The sequence below is a fragment of the Puntigrus tetrazona genome, chromosome 22 (genome assembly GCF_018831695.1).
Source record: "Puntigrus tetrazona isolate hp1 chromosome 22, ASM1883169v1, whole genome shotgun sequence".
Lineage (NCBI taxonomy): Eukaryota > Metazoa > Chordata > Actinopteri > Cypriniformes > Cyprinidae > Puntigrus > Puntigrus tetrazona.
This window is the reverse complement of record NC_056720.1, coordinates 13,970,379-13,987,597: the sequence shown is the minus strand read 5'-3', so window position 1 is coordinate 13,987,597 and position 17,219 is coordinate 13,970,379. Positions and strand designations below refer to the sequence as shown.

General features: G+C 39.1%; 1 pseudogene; it reads right to left on the bottom strand.

Moving 5' to 3' along the window:
• Positions 1-15,722: 15,722 nt before the first annotated feature.
• LOC122328241 lies at positions 15,723-15,842 on the bottom strand (annotated as a pseudogene).
• Between the last annotated feature and the right edge of the window lie 1,377 nt (positions 15,843-17,219).

Below are 17,219 nucleotides of genomic sequence, written 5' to 3'. Positions count from 1 at the left end.
CACACTAAGGGCCAGTGTATTAGATAAGTAGTGAAAAAACTCAAAAACTTACAGCACCTGGTATTCCTAGGCAGTCTCCCATCCAAGTACTAACTAGGCCCAAGTCTGCTTAGCTTCTGAGATCAGGCGTGATTTTTTTTTTTTTTTTTTTTTATTAATTTTTATTTATTAATTTTTATTTACAATCAAAAGTTAAGAAATAAATACATTAAAAATACATAAATCACAAGAAGTAAATCACACATCTCAAACATCTCCTGGTAGCAACACTTCAAAACTATTCCAAACTCTTACAACATATGGATTATTTTTTGTAATACAATGATCAAACAATTCCATATTTTCAATCATTTTACAATAATTATATAAATCTTTTATTTCATCCATCAAGATCTGTTTATATAATAAGGATAGCGACAGTTCTTTTCTCTTATGTTTCATAATGTTCCTTCTTTTCCATATTGCGTATCTTGCAATCGTTAACATATAATTAAGTGCATACTTGTTTTTAGCCTTCCCCTCAAATCCAAACAAAAATAGCACATCCCATTCCTCCAGCGTAAGATTGTCTTCATACAACAAATCACATACCATCTTTTTTAACATTTTAAAAAAATTACTTAACTTTCTACATTTCAAAAATAAATGTAAAACTCCTTCCTTTTTATCCATACACACTTTACATAGTTCATCTTGCGTTAAACCACTTTTATATAAAATAATTTCCGTCATCACACAATTGTGTCTTAATAGGAAATCTAAATTTTCCAAAGCCGGACTTTTAAAATTAGCTCTTACATTTTCCATATTTTAGAAGCATCAAAATAATCAAATAGCTTCTCCCAATACTCTATTGCTTTAGGTTTTACAAAGACTACCTTACGTATACAACAGTAAAACTTCTTGATGACACATTCATTAAACGGAATCTTATCATCTCCTCTTTCAAAAAAACTGTGGTTTTTCATTCTCAGATTCTTTTTCATTTTCCTCAATTGCTTTTATCCATTGTTCTGGTATTGCTACTTTTAATTTTATATACTGCTCTTCAATATTCCTTTTGTCTTCTATATCTTCCCTTTCCTCCAGTGAATCAGTTATCGCTTGTGTAGGTAGAAACCCAGGTCTCACTTCGTATAATATATCTTTTATTTGTCTGTAGCCTACTGCAAACCAGTTTTCGTAAAACATTGTTTTTTTCCCTTTATTATTTAGGTTTAAAAACAAAGGCTGTCGTAAGTACTGCTTTCTCCTTCAATCTTTACATACACATTGTCATAAAACATTTTCCAAGTTCTCAGTAGTTCTTTGTAGAACTCCGGTATATTTCCTATCATCTCATCTTTAAAAGCCATCCATAAAAAGTCATCTCCTATTTGTCCACACTTATTCATAAAGTAACTCATAACACTTTTCCATGGGATGTTATCTTTATTTAAAAACCTTTTTACCATTTTAATCCTCATGCTTTTCATTCTTAGCCATGGATCTATCAGTCCTAATCCCCATCTTCCACATTTCCAATGATTGTATTATATGCAATTTTAGACGGCTTACCATCCCAAAGAAATGTTAAGATCATAGCTTTTATTCTCTTATATACCCATATTGGTAAACTTACAACACTTAAAACGTACCACATTTTGGATAAAAAAAGAGAATTTAATACAAGCACCTTCCCTTTTAGAAACAGTACTCTCTGTTTCCAAAAATTTAATCTTTTATCCATTTTGTTCAGAATTTCGTTCCAATTTATTTCTCTAGTTACAATCTCATCGTATCCAAGCGTAATGCCTAAAATTTTAATATTGCTTTTTTGTTCTTTAAAACACCAATTTATTTGTGGAACTTCTACCTTTCCCATTTTAACATATTCAGATTTTTCCTTATTTACCTTTGCTCCCGAACCACTACAATATTTATCAAAAATCTCTATAGCTTTCTCAACACTATTGGAATCCTTTAAAAATAAAGTGGTATCATCTGCATACTGGAAAATCTTTTGTTCCATTTCATTACCTTCTATTAAAATACCTTTTATTTCGGTTCCGCGACTATAGTGTACAGTAAGGCCGATAAGGGACATCCTTGTCTTATGGATCTTGAAATTCCTATGTAATCTGTTAAAAAACCATTTATTTTGAAACAACTAATAATTTCTGTGTAAAAACATTTCATCCACTTTAAGAAATTATTCCCAAAGCCAAATCTTTTAAGCAAATCAAATAAATATTTATGTTCCACTCTATCAAATGCCTTTTCTAAATCCATACTAAATAAAAACCCCTTACTTTTTTTCTCTTTTGTATACCAAATTAAGTCTCTAATACTTGTTACTGTATCCGCTATATCTCTTCCCAGTATACTGTACGCTTGATTGGTCGTGATGATGTGTGGGACTACTCTTTTAAGTCTATTTGCAAAGATCTTTGCTAATATTTTGTAGTCTGTGTTGAGCATGCTCAACGGTCTATAATTCCTCAAATCATCTTTATTTCCTTTCTTTTTATATATTATTTTAACCATACCTCTCTTCATACTCTCGCTCAATTGACCATTTTGGAAAATCATTAAGAACAGATCTTTTATAATTGGTGTTAAAACATCTTTAATAAAATTCAGATGATAAACCATCCAAGCCAGGGCTTTTCCCGTTGCTTAATTGTGTTATAGCTTCATTTATCTCTTCTTCTGCTATATCACTATCACACATTTTTTTATCATCTTCTGTTACTTTTACTTTAATTTGATTTAGGAAGAATTCTTCATCTTCTTCATTAACTCCTTCTGTCCTAAATAAAACACTATAGAAATCCTGGACAGCTTTTAATATTCCTTCTTTATCTTTTATGTTTCTACCTTCTAGAGACACATTCTTTATTAGATTCTACTGTATTCCTTATTTTACTTCTTATTCTAGCACCCTCACATTTGTCTTCCATTTTTTTAAGTTTCTCTTCAAGCGCTACTATTTTCCTAATGTCTGTGGTTCCTTCACTTACCTTTTTCATTTCATTTTCCCATTTTTTGATTAATTCTCTTTCTTTAGCTCTTTTTGCTTTCTTTATTCTCTTAGAAAATTCTATAGGCAATCTTTTATTGTCTGCTTTTATATTGTCCCACCATGTGCATATTGCTTCATCGTATAGAACATCATCTACACCAGACCTGGGCAAACTACGGCCCGAGGGCCACATCCGGCCCTTTGTACGTTGGTTTCCGCCCGCGCGAGGTCAAATATAATTATCATAAATTAAACAGTTTTTTTAAACTTTTATTTTGAAAAGCGTTACGTCACTAATTAAACGAACGTATGCACGTAAGTGTGTGACGGTTAACAACTACAAATGATACAAGACGGTTAACCCTCAAGATATCGGCTCACGCTAAGAAAAGAAAAGTTGACAAAGAATGCCGTATTTTTAACAAAAAATGGACTGTCAAATATTTCTGTACAGAAGTTAAAGGTAAAGCAGTGTGCTTAATCTGTGGTACACAGATTGCTGTGTTTAAAGAGTATAATTTGAATCGCCATTACACGACCAAGCATGAAGATAAATACAAAAATATGTCCGATGAAGAGCGTGCAAGGGAGTCTGATGCATTGCTTGCAAAACTACAAACCCAACAGGATTTTTTTTTTACTAAACTTCCCGCTGCCAGGGATGCAGCCGTCAGGACAAGTTATGTCATTTCTTACAAAATCGCCAAAAAAAGTAAGTCGTTTTCCGATGGAGAGTTAAAGGAATGTTTATTGGACTCTGCTGCGCTGATATGCCCGGAGAAAAGGGACACATTTGAGAGCGTTTCACTCTCCCGACGCACTGTAACGAGGCAGATAGAGGACATCACTGGAAACTTAGAGCTTCAGCTGAGGAACAGAGCGGCTGACTTTGACTTTTTTTTCTCTGGCTTTGGACGAGAGCTGCGATGTACGTGACACCGCCCAGCTACTCATCTTCTTACGTGGAATAACTTCAGACTTTCAAATCACAGGGGAGGTGGCAGCCATGTAGTCATTAAAAGGCACAACTACTGGTAATGATTCATTTAGAGAGGTACATGCATGTTTGAACATTTTAGGTTTGAAATGGGACAAGCTTGCAGGTGTGACAACACCAGATCCAGAGTTTTGTCCAAATCTGACAGGGAAAAATGTTGGACTTTTAAAGAGAATGCAGGATAAAGTCACAGAAATTAACCCTGTTCAGAAATTGACATTTTTGCATTGTATCATACATCAGGAAGTGTTGTGTAAGACAGTGTTAAAAATGAAACATGTATGCATTGATGCTGTCAGTAAAACAGTTAACTTCATCAGAGCAAGGGCTTTAAATCACAATTTGTTGCATTGTTGGAAGAAAATTAACAAGTTAAAAATAAATTGCACTGATTCAAAAATGATTTTGTTTTCTTTTTTAACCTATACACCATAATTTCGCATAACCTAATTGAAATATTTACAAATTGTGTTCATCTTCTGATTATCAGTACCAGTTATTCAAAATATTTAATTTAGAGCATTTTACAATGAAAAAAAGTTGGTGCCCCCTCGACGCAATTCTAGTTTCTCATGTGGCCCCTGATAGAAATTAATTGCCCACCCCTGATCTACACTATTAATTATTATATTATTATACCATTTTGTAAAAATCATTCTTTAAAAGTTCTGCATTAAGCACCCATACCCCTGGTCCTCTCTCCACACCACTGAAATCCATCGTTACAAATAAAAAATCATGATCGCTCCCGCTGTACATTTTATAAAACACTTTTGAAATAAAATGCTCAAAACTCCTATTACATAAAAGAAAATCTATTCTACTTTGTTTTAAACAGTTTTTCACCCACTGTCTTCTTGAATATTCTCTTTTTACTCTATTTCTTTCTCTCCATACATCTACTAATTGGTGTTTATACATCATGCTTTTCAATTCTTTTCTTCCAACATCAGCTCTGTACACCATGTGATCTTCAGCATCTATTCTTTCTAAAATTGTATTAAAGTCCCCTATAATAATAACGCTCTTACATCCAATAATCAAATCATTCAGTTTTTTTAAAAAAGTTACTCTTTCTGTATCTTCATTTGGAGCATGTATATTACATATTATTATTTCTTCTCCCTTGTCCATGATTTTTATAATTAAAATCCTTCCATTATTATCTTTAAATAAAACTTTTGTTGATTCCACTGCTCCCCTTCTAACAAGTGTCGCCAGACCTTTTTTCTTATTTATATCGTTGCTGCACCATATTTCTCCATCCCAGCCTTTTTTAAGATCATCCAATAATGTTTCATTCCATCCAGTCTCTTGAATACAGATAACATCACATTGCTTTGTTAAATTGATCACCTTTTCAAATTTCCATTTAGATGACAATCCTCTAACATTAATCGAGACCAGACATAAATTACTCATAATAGAAGAAAGAAAAAAGAAGAACCAAAACAGCCAATCAACCATATATATTCTCTCTTAAGAATTTATATCAACTTGTTCATCATTTTGTCTTGCTCTTACTTCTTTCCTTAACTTTTGTTTCTTTAATACCTGTTCAATATTTATTTTGACCCCTCTTGTCATTTTACGTCTTTTGTTTACAATGTCCAGAGTTCTACTTTCAAGCTCACAGTCAAATTGAGCCGTTTTCTCATCGCTTACCTCCTCTTCAGTCCATCCGGCTGCAACTTCACTCGTTGTTGCACATTCCTTCTCTTTCGTTTGTCCTTCATTGTTAGTTATACACTGTGTCTCAGTCTCCGTTGCATGAACTTCAATTTCTTTATCTCCATTGTCCTCTCTCCTCATACGCTCCTCCTCTCCTCGTTCACGTAGATCCTCAGAAATTACATCCGCCTCCTGAATTTCATCTTTGCTTGACTCCTCCATGCACTCGACCTCCATTTCATTATTGTCCTCCTCCTCAGATTCACAGTTGCACCTCATCCACGTCTTTTCACAGCCTTGGCACCGCGGGGCTTGACAGTCCCACGCAAAATGCCCCTGTTCCAGACATTCCCTGCAGGTATATTGAGGGCAGTCTTTTTTTTCATGCTCCGTGCTTGCGCAAATTCTGCAAGTCTTCAGTTGGTCATCGTGAATTACTCTGAAATATTTTGGTCCTTCCTCCGTGTCAAATCTAACATTATATGGCAGAGTCACAATGTCCTGCGGAAATTTTACTTTTATAAACCTTGTTCCATCTGCAACTGCTGTGCCTGGATAATATCTCCTTCTTAACGGGAAGATAGGATTCACTCTCCAATCCACCAATTTTTGTATTATTTCATTGTCTTTTATGTAGTTGGGCAAATGCAAAAAAGAGACCATTCTTTCAGTTTTACACAGTTTTTTGATCTCACATCTTTGGTCATCAATCATTAATCCATCCATTAACTTATCACAGTCGGTTTCATTTTCCATTGCAAGTTCATACTCAAAGTTACTTTTTTTCCTTAGTCCATACAGTTTTCCAAATCCAGCTTTCTCTTCCACAGCTTTTATAATCATCATCACAGTTATTTTATTTGGATCATTAACAATCATCGTTAGAGTTGCTTCTTTCTTATAGTCTCTTTGATATTTTGATTGGCTTTTTAGCTTATTCATTGTCCCATTTCTTTGAGGTGCTTCTCCTATCCCATCAGTGTAATCTCTTTGTTGAGACTATTTCACTCAAACGGCTCTTTACCAGGAAGGATCAACTCAAAGCGAAATAAAACACAAGACAAGTTTTTGGATTTTTAAGCTTGCAAGGATTGCGCTGTCGGTTGCAAGCGGGAGAGAAGCAGGTTTCTCCTTAAACTCCCTTTTGCCTCCTGCTTTGCCTCCCCCGAAGCTCAGATTGCAAGTCGCTTTATTTATAGAGTAAAAGACAAGATACAGTAAATGAAAACAATTGGCAACTTCTCTCGTGCGTCAGAATCTTCACTCCTTCAGATTCTTCCGGTGGCCCTATCAGTATTATACGGAGGTCATGTCATGACCAAGAAATCGAACTGAAACTAAAAGGCCACAGGTGCATAACTGTCAACATTCAACTCTAACATTCCGTTCTCACCAAGCTGACAAAGCCTGGCACCCGATGGACACATACATAACTCCAACATCTTCCTCCTGTTTGACATTTAGCACCTGAAAAATAACATAATAAAGCATATGCATTTTGAACTACATCTCTACTGATTACTGGATTACATAGACGATGCTTACTTTAAACAGCAAGGTTGGGCGAAAACCTCAGTAACTGAGGAAAAATTCCCAACCGACCCCCAAGATTTTATATGGGCGATCACCTGTAAGGCTTGCATCTTAATCATAATGTATACAATATAAAATTTTAAAGCTTGAACATAGGAGGAAAATGTGAAAATAAACTGAAAAGGAAGAATGAAATAAAACAGTGCCTCTTGTTCTCAGCACAGCTACTGTAGCTTATCAGTATACCTTTTGTATCATAACATCAGCACTCAGCCATGTCACAGCTGTGGTTTTAACTGAGACTTCACACATGATACTTAAAGCTCTCCATTTCTCTCTTGGTGGAGAAGCATGGTAAAACTGAAAAATGTCTGGCTAATCATTTTAGTAATCATTGCCCTTAGACATGGTAAAACACAGATCATGCATAAACACAGCAAACTTAAAACTGCAATTACTGGTGTGATCATTTTCAATAGCACATTCCACCATCCCCCACTGAACAGCCATGATAACAGTCCTTGAGTTGTTATGCTGTCTTTCTCCATGGCATTTCTCAATGCAGTGAGGTTGGCTATTGCTTGTTCGATTACTCCTCCGTCCGCATCGTTGTCTGGTATAAACGTGCAACATGATGTTCCAACTATTGCACACACTCCTCCGGTGGAGGCTGTGAGTTGATCTAATACCAGTCTGTCTTGAAGCTCCATTTGTCTCAGCGCTCTCAGCTCTGCCTGTACTCCTTTTATGGCGGCTATGGTGTTATTTACAAACAAACCAAAACGGTAATCCACCGTCTCCATGCGTAACATTAGTTTACCAACCCCATCCCATGGAAAAAGGGCCAGTAAGACTTTCTCTCCATCAGTCCATAGCTTGTGGTCTTTGGGAACGTCCGTCCCCCAGATAGAGTCATGTCTCTCAAAAGACCTTTTTCTCAGTCTTACTTTGCTAGGATGTGCACTTACGATGTAGGAATGGTCTGTCAGCAGGACAGGGGCACATCCTCCGGTCCACCTCGCGGGTAGATTGGAATAAACATTGTAGCCACATAACCACACATGTGTTGACTGCGGTGTGGTTCCCATGATGTCAGGAACTGTAAAATATGACTCACAAATTGTCAGTGTAGGATTAATTCCATTATGTTTACCTGCTACACACGCTGTAAATGTCTGATTACAGTATGCAGAGGGGACATCTCCCATTTCTTGCTCTGGAGCGCCACCTAGTGTCTCTCGGTTCTCATAACAGGTAAAAACGGACCCTGCCTCTATGTGCACCGGTCCACACAGTTTCTCTTCCCCTGTGGTGTTGAGTATTAACAAGTTCTTGAAAGTCAATGTGCTCATGTTCACAGGTGCAGGCAATTTGTTGTTCTTAGTGGAATTCAAATAAGCAGAGCTGTAAGCTGATACAAGTGTTTCAGGAAACAATGTTGAAACATTTCTATATGGTCTAGGAACCATGCGCGGGTTCCTGCTTGCTGTTGGCATTTTAGTACAGACATAGCAGTTGGTTGAATTTGTGCTATTCGCTAGGAACTTTGCATAAGCATACCACATGTTCAAATCAAACTGAGTTTTTAGTTCATGTCGTTCTGTGAACCAGTCAAATTTCACCTCTTTCCGCTCTGCTGCAATTGTCTCTCTTTCCTCCGCATCCATCCACAGCAGGACCCCCACCAGGACTGCTACTGCCACAAAGGTGATTTCTTTCCACGCCATGCTAAAAATGAGTAGGGCTCTGTTGGTTTCTTCACCGGGTTGAGACCAGCGAGGCCTATTGCCTTCACCACCCTTTGTGACCGGACTTCACACCCGTACTCGTCATTTTAGGCAGGAAACTCTGTGACCTTTTTACAGTGGCTCTGATGAATCCACGTAGACCTCTCAGCGATCTTTAAGGCAGTTGGGGTAGTCAGCACCACGGTGAAAGGTCCTTCCCACTTGGGCGAGGTCCAGTTTTTCCTCTTTACAGCTTTGATCAGGATGGTATCTCCAGGTTTCACTCGGGTTTCCTGTGTAGACAGAGGAACGGCTGGCAGGTCATTTGCACTCACAACATCTTTAAATTTCAACATTTTGTTCATCCATTCTGCTAGTGTATGCTGCTCTTGTGGTTTCTCACACACATCATCACACAGCGGTAAACTGAACGGTCTACCGTACAGTATTTCAAAAGGTGTTAGTCCTTTGTCAGTGGGCGTTATTCTCATGTACATTTTGACCAACGTCAAACATTCAACCCAATTTCTGCCTGTCTGTTCCATTGTTTTCCTCAATCTGAGTTTAACGGTGCCATTAGTTCTCTCAACCAATCCTGCACTCTGTGGGTGATAAGAACAATGGTTTTTGAGTTCTATGCCTAAATTAATGGACATCTGAGAGACTACATCATTCACAAAATGTGGTCCATTATCACTGTACAGTCTCTGAGGTACTCCATGTTCTGGGATGATTGTCTTACACAAAGCTTTAGCCACCGCTAGTGCATCAGCATGTTTACTGGGCACTATTTCAACCCATTTGGAAAATGGATCTACCAGCACCAAACAGTATTTGTACTGTTGGCAAGGTGTCAGTTCAATAAAATCCATGTGGATAAACTGAAAAGGGTAGTCTGGCTTTGGAAATTGACCTCTCTTAGGCCTGCAGTTTCCCTGTGAGTTATGTTTACAGCAGATCAAACAAGATTTACAAAAATTTTTTGAGTAGTTATTAAAACCTGGTGCATAAAAGTACTGTTCTACCCTATGCACCATCCCTCCTGTTGACATATGTGCTTGCCCATGTGTCAAGATTGCTGCTGTTTTGTATAAATTTCGTGGAAGGCACAGTTTGCCTTCAAGTCTGTATGTGTCATCTGACAATTGTGCTCCTTTTGTTAACCACATTTGTTTCTCAGACGCTGGTGCTTGCTTTTGCATGTCTGATATTACTGATATGTCTAATGGAGTTTCTACTGATGTTACTTTATGTATTTCACATATCTCTAACTTCCCTTGTGCAGCTTGCTTAGCTGCTTCATCTGCCTTTGCATTGCCACGTGAAACTGGGTCAGTACCCTTTGTGTGTGCGGCGCATTTACACACTGCAATTGTACGAGGGAGCTGAATGGCTTTTAATAAGTCTGTAAGGAGGGCTGCGTGTTTTACGCTTTGACCACTAGCAGTTTTCATGCCCTTTCGTGCCCATTGTGCCGCAAAATGGTGTAAAGTAGAAAATGCATATTGGCTATCTGTGTAGATTGTGACGTCTTTTTCTCGCGATACTTGGCACGCTTTTGTTAACGCTATAACTTCGGCTGCCTGGGCTGAGTAATGCGAGGGAAGTTTCCCTGCAGTCACTATCTCTTTTTCTGACACAACAGCATAACCACATTGATTTTCACCTTGACTATTTTTAGAGCATTAACCATCTACAAACAGTGTCTCTCCCTCAGTTAATGGAACATCTCTCAAGTCAGGCCTAGGTTTGCAATTCTGTTCTGTGCTGGTCAAGCAACAGTGTGGTGTGCCGTCATTACAAGTTGGCAACAGAGAAGATGGGTTTAATGTCGTACATCTTTTGATGGTAAGATGTGGCTGTGACATTAAAGTGGACAAGACAGCTAAATGTCTTGCTGGTGATAGAAATGACATTTTTGTTTCAGTTAATAGTGCGTCGACTGAGTGTTTTGGTGCTAGCTGTATAGCCTCTTTTCTGCTATCAGTTAGGGCTCTACCTAGCGGGGTTATTTTGTGACCTAAAAATACCAGTTCCTGTTTTGCCCATTGCAGTTTGGCTAAAGAAGCTTTGTTCCCTGTCGCTGCTAAATGCTGAAACACTTTTACAGCAGCTTCTTTGTTGTGCTCTTGTGTGTCTGAGGCAATCAATACGTCATCGACATAAACTAAAACCTGACTGTGGGTTGGAACTGCGAGGGGTGACAGACAGCTCATTAGTTCTGATGAAAAGATTGTCGGGCTATCAACAAATCCCTGAGGAAGGCGGGTGTAAGTGTATTTTTTACATTTGTAATTAAACCCAAACCACCCCTGTGAGTCTTTATGTACTGGTATGGAGAAAAATGCATTGCTTAAATCCACTACCGTAAACCATTTCATTTCAGGTTTTAACTGATTCAACTCTCTACAGCTTGATTTACAGCTCTTAAATCTTGAATCATCCTCCAGCTCTGGGAGTCTGCTTTCTTGACAGGAAAAATCGGCGTGTTACAGTGGGCCTCGGGGGCTTCAACTATTATACCTGCCTTTATCATTTTTTCAATAACCGGTTTTATGCCTTCCTGTGCATCTGGCTTAAGGGGATATTGCTTTATGCGGGGCCTATAGTTTGTTTTTGGCTTTATAACCACGGGTGATGCTGTTGTCATTAACCCTACGTCTGTCTTCCCTCTTGACCAAAATTTTTCTGGCACTGCTTTGAGAAAGGGATCTATCTCAACAGCGGCTAAAGAATGTCATATTGTGTCTTCAGTCAAATGGGCCCTGGGGGTAAGTGTACACATCCAGTTCACTGTTTTGGAATAGAGAGAGCGCCTCTCATTCACTTCCCACCCATCCCCATTGTCTGACCATCTGTCTAGCTGTCCTTGCTCTATCAGTTTTGGCAACACTTCCCACTTCATCTTATCTGTTTTAGACAAAGATACATGTGGCGGTCTGCCTTGACCTTCAAAAAGTCGCTGTGCCTCGCTGTAAAGTTTCACAGAGCAAACAGCATTTCCTTTTCTGTCTGTGTATAGTGTGCTCAATGTCACGTGTTGAGGGCCTAGCCTCGAAAATCTTTCTGAGTAGGCTGGGTCGGGCCCTGGGTCTCGCTTGTAATACATAGTCACATGCAGGTCACTTTCAGTTTTAACTTCTGTCTTTGGGGGTGTTGGTTCTGGTAACAAATCTAGCAGATTTTTCCCTATCCTCCCTGGATCTTGATCGGGGAAATCTAAAGACCAGTAGTAGTTGGGTTCTTTTAAACACTGCACTGGGTATGTGGGCACTTCCTCATCCTTCCCTATAGCAACCATGCCTGTTTTCAGTGGGTGTATGGAGATTTGAAGTGGGGACATGAGATCCCTACCCAGGAGGTTTACTGGACAACCTGGACATAACACTACTTCTGTGTCTGTGCTGAGGCCTGTTTTTGGATCGTTAATGGTGGTTGGTTGAGAAAACTTATTCTCTGTAACCAGCCCATTGGCTGATTTCACATATATTTTTTTAGAGCTAGGCTGCAATCCTGGAATTATGTCATGTAATACTGTTCTGTCTGCCCCAGAGTCACAGAGAAATTTTACTCGGGTTCCATTCACTATTAGCTCTCGTTCGGGTAAGCGAGTATTTCCAGACAAAGCTAAAAAAGCCTCGATACTGCTCTGCAAGTCTAGGTCAGTTTTGGGGTCATTATCAGCCTCGCCTAGATCGGAGTCATTTTCTGGGTCATCTATGGGGTCATTATTGGGCTCGCCTAGTCATAATTGATCATTATATGGGGCTGGTCTGTAGCTCTCTTCGGGGCTTCTACCCTGTGTTCTGGGCTTTAGCGGTTCTGGGCATTCTCGGATATAATGGCCTTCCTTGTGGCAATTAAAACACCTATCATATTCTCTGTCATCGTGTCTCTGTCTCAACAACTCTCCCCCTCTACCTCGACCACGTGCTGCTTTCCTCCCCCTCCCTCTTCCTCTCCGAGTAACTTGGTAGAAAGTGTCTGCACCAAGTGAGGCCCCGCCTTGGGAGAGGGCAGTGAGCGCAGCGAAAGTATGGGCCCTGTCTGCTTTTTCTTTTTTATTTTTCAACAATCCCTGTCCATGTCTGGCATAATTCATTATGCTATTCACTGAGTCGGTGGACCAGTTTATATTATATTTTTTGATGTAGTTTGCCAACTGGGGATTGAATCCTGAAAGGAGTGCTTGTTTTAATTGCTGTTGGTATGGACTAGAGTCCACGACACTATACTGAACCCCACTGTTAATCCTAAAAACTTCTTCCAGACGTGCTCTATAGTCATGTACATCTTCTCCATCTTTCTGTGTACACTGGGATATATTAGAGTAATCTGGGCGTGTTCCAAGGGTGTTTCTAATTCTTTCTGTCAATTGTCCTACTGCATTTCGCAATGCCTCTCCATCATGAGCTAACGGATCATTATTCCTATCTAGACCCGTGAAATTATCCCTAACCAGGCCATATTTGTATTTAAGAGCCAATCTCGCAACTCTGTCAACCTCTTGGCCATTTAAACGATACGTACGTATCAGTTGGTTAAAATTCTCTATCCATGCAGCGGTATTTTCAAGTGGACCACGTGCGCTTGCTGCCTCTTTAACTTCTTGGTCTGACCAGGGGCGATACACATTAAGGTATCTATTGCGATCGTCCTCTACACCGTAATGTGGATTAGCCACTTGGATGGCTGGAAAAACGAAATCTGATTCTGATGAAAGGTGTGAGGAGTTCAAGGGGTCTTTTTTATGCTCTTTTTCTTCCTTAATTCTCTCTATCAGGGCAACTGCTTCAGCATAAGGTGTATTTCGTCTAGTACGAGGGGGACTGAATTCAGTTATCTTGGATCGGTCATGTTTTTCTGTCTCTTTCCCTTTTACTCGCACTTCGCTTTGTGGTGCCTGCTCTCTCGGCTCCTCTCGCTGAGCTGCTGCAGCCGTCTTCTGGCCTCTAGCTGCTCTCTCTATTCTTAACTTTTCTTGCCTATACAATGCCTCTGGTCTCCCAACATAATCTGCTGGATCCTCTTCTTTTTGCACTGCAACCAATCTTTCTAGTTTCTGTCTTTTTTTCTCTTCGACTTCCACCTGTGTTTTATCAGCCTGCTCTTGCCACTTCGTCGCTTCAATCAATTGAAGTTTCAACAGATCAACCTTTTTTCCCTTGGCTAAGGATAAATCAACCTTTATTTTGTTTATTAAGAGAGCGCAGTCCCTTTTGACTAATTTACCACTGAAATCATATTTTTTATTCCACTCATTGAGATATCGCACACTGTCTGCCGAATATGTATGCATAAACTTTGGATCTCCCATCAATTTACTATTTTCTGCACCCATTTTTGCTTTTTGGTAAGAGTCAACGATTAGTCACACGTCTGATCAGATCGTCCACTGCACCAAGCTTCTACAGACACTAATTTGTCTGCGGATACAGCCGTCTGAACAAACCAACTTTTCAATTTTGACTCAAACCCAATATAATTATGTTTGAATAACACAACTCCCCTCCTAGTGGGGAGAAATATCAGTCGTGTTATTCCTAAACCACAACAACCACCTTATTCACCGTAAATCCTAGTGATTCACAATGACGTTCATACAACACATTCATACCATTCATACCCTGCGCGCTTAGAACAACTTTTTGTCGACAAACCAATGTCCCAGACTATTGGTTGACAGAATTCGTCTGTCGAGATTACTGTGCTTCCAAAGCAGCTAGTAATCTTGGCTTCACCGTCGATACAGATCCTTCACCTTAACAGGCAAATCACTGGCTACGAACTCGAGCCAGTACCTATTATACTGCAGTCTCATAGACACACTTCACCCATAAAAAAACAATACCGGTATATCACCTGATCAGTGCGTTGAGTTGTCCTACCAACGGCTCCCGTCAGACAGCCCGGAGAAGTTGATTTTTCCAGACGAAGAATCACCGACCCCCCTCGAATTCACGCGGGTGGATTTTTGCAGGCAGCTACTGCCTGGCTCTGGCGCCAGAGACTATCTCTCAGCTCCTCTTCGTCCTCTCCTCCTCCGCTCTGTCGTGTTGGGATCCGGCTCGAAGGACCAAGTAAATGTTGAGACTATTTCACTCAAACGGCTCTTTACCAGGAAGGATCAACTCAAAGCGAAATAAAACACAAGACAAGTTTTTGGATTTTTAAGCTTGCAAGGATTGCGCTGTCGGTTGCAAGCGGTAGAGAAGCAGGTTTCTCCTTAACCTCCCTTTTGCCTCCTGCTTTGCCTCCCCCGAAGCTCAGATTGCAAGTCGCTTTATTTATAGAGTAAAAGACAAGATACAGTAAATTAAAACAATTGGCAACTTCTCTCGTGCGTCAGAATCTTCACTCCTTCAGATTCTTCCGGTGGCCCTATCAGTATTATACGGAGGCCATGTCACGACCAAGAAATCAAACTGAAACTAAAAGGCCACAGGTGCATAACTGTCAACATTCAACTCTAACATTCCGTTCTCACCAAGCTGACAAAGCCTGGCACCCGATGGACACATACATAACTCCAACACTCTTGTTTGTTTACCTTGATGTTTTTTTAGGTCCTCTCTTTGACTTATCCTTGCATCCATCCCGTTCTTTTTTCCTCTTGCGGCAACCCTTGCCCATGTCTCCCTGGCATCTTTATCCTTTCCATTGTCAGTTTCCACATTTCTTTCAGTGTAGTTAATATCCTCAGTCTCTTTGTTCAATATTCGGTCATGATGGTCAAACTTTGGCCACACTAAGGGCCAGTGTATTAGATAAGTAGTGAAGAAAACCAAAAAACTTACAGCACCTGGTATTCCTAGGCAGTCTCCCATCCGAGTACTAACCAGGCCCAACACTGCTTAGCTTCTGAGATCAGACGAGATCAGACGTGAACAGGGTGGTTATGGCCGTAAGCGAAAGCTGCTGCAAAAAGCCCCCTATTTTAAGGTAAGGCACACTGTTCTGCCTCTCTTAGAGGCTGTGTGTGATTTATGATGGACATTTGCATTTATTAATATTATATCTATGCGATTCTTTAATGTTCTGTTTAAGTTAAATTTTGCCTGCCGCGATTGTATAAGGTCTTATGCCAGGACTCTTATTTTGACGTGTTTCCTCGAGCGACGCACAGTGGGAAATAGGAAACAGCGAACGCTTTGAACAGTGCGATTGTACGCAGCAAGCCTGAACATGTTTGTGACGCATTTAGATTAGTCGTTCTTCTACACCCTGTCGAAAGCATTGGCTGTAAGTTCATTTTAATCATGAATCGGTCCCGTTTATATTGCGGAATCAAACTTTTTACAAACATTGTACATATCTGAGTTAAACACTTTGTAAAAGTCTTGCAATTTGTTTTCTTGCTTAAAATAACAATGTACATGTTCTACATATTTCTCAAACTTCCTTTTGAAAACATTCCATACATCTATTACATTTTTCTGTTTTTTTTGCCTCTGCTCTTCTTTCCCATATTGCACATTTCATTAGCATCACAATCAAATTTATCATCTTTTTGTGTTTACACTTTTCTTCTATACCCAACAATATCACTCTGCTCCATTCTATTTTTTTCTCTTTTTGTTCCCCTCTTAACATTTCGATTAGTCTTTTACAGGTTTCATTAAAACTGTCCAATTCTCTGCAATTTAAAAACAAGTGTAAAAAATTTTAATTTTCAGCATTGCAGACTTTACATCTTTCACTTGGTTCCATATATATACCGTTTTCTCTTCATTTATCTTGCCTCCTGATCCCCTACAAAACGTCTGTACCACTTCCATTACTTTTTTAACACTCTCTATATCCTTAACAATTATGGTTGTATCATCTGCATATTGAATTTTTTTTTCATTTCCCCCACTTCCTTCAATGCTTATTCCTCTTATGTCTTCCTCTGTTTTTACTGCTAATCCTAGTGGTTCTGCTACTAGTGAATATAAAAGCACTGATAATGGACATCCTTGCCTTATTGATCTAGTAATTTTAAAACATTCTGTTAAAAAACCATTACATTTTACTCTTGTTATTGCTCCCCTATATAAAATCGTAATCCACTTGACGAAATTTTCACCAAACCCGTACGCTCTTAAAATTCCAAATAAATATTCATGTTCCACTCTGTCAAAAGCTTTTTCGAAATCCAAACTGATTACATATCCTTTTTTGTTTTTTTCCTTCATATACCTTATTCTGTCTATTATGCTTATCGTTGTGTCCGCTATATCTTTCCCTTTGACTCTATACACTTGATTTGTTTCAATTATAGTTGGCATTACTTCTTTCAGTCTGT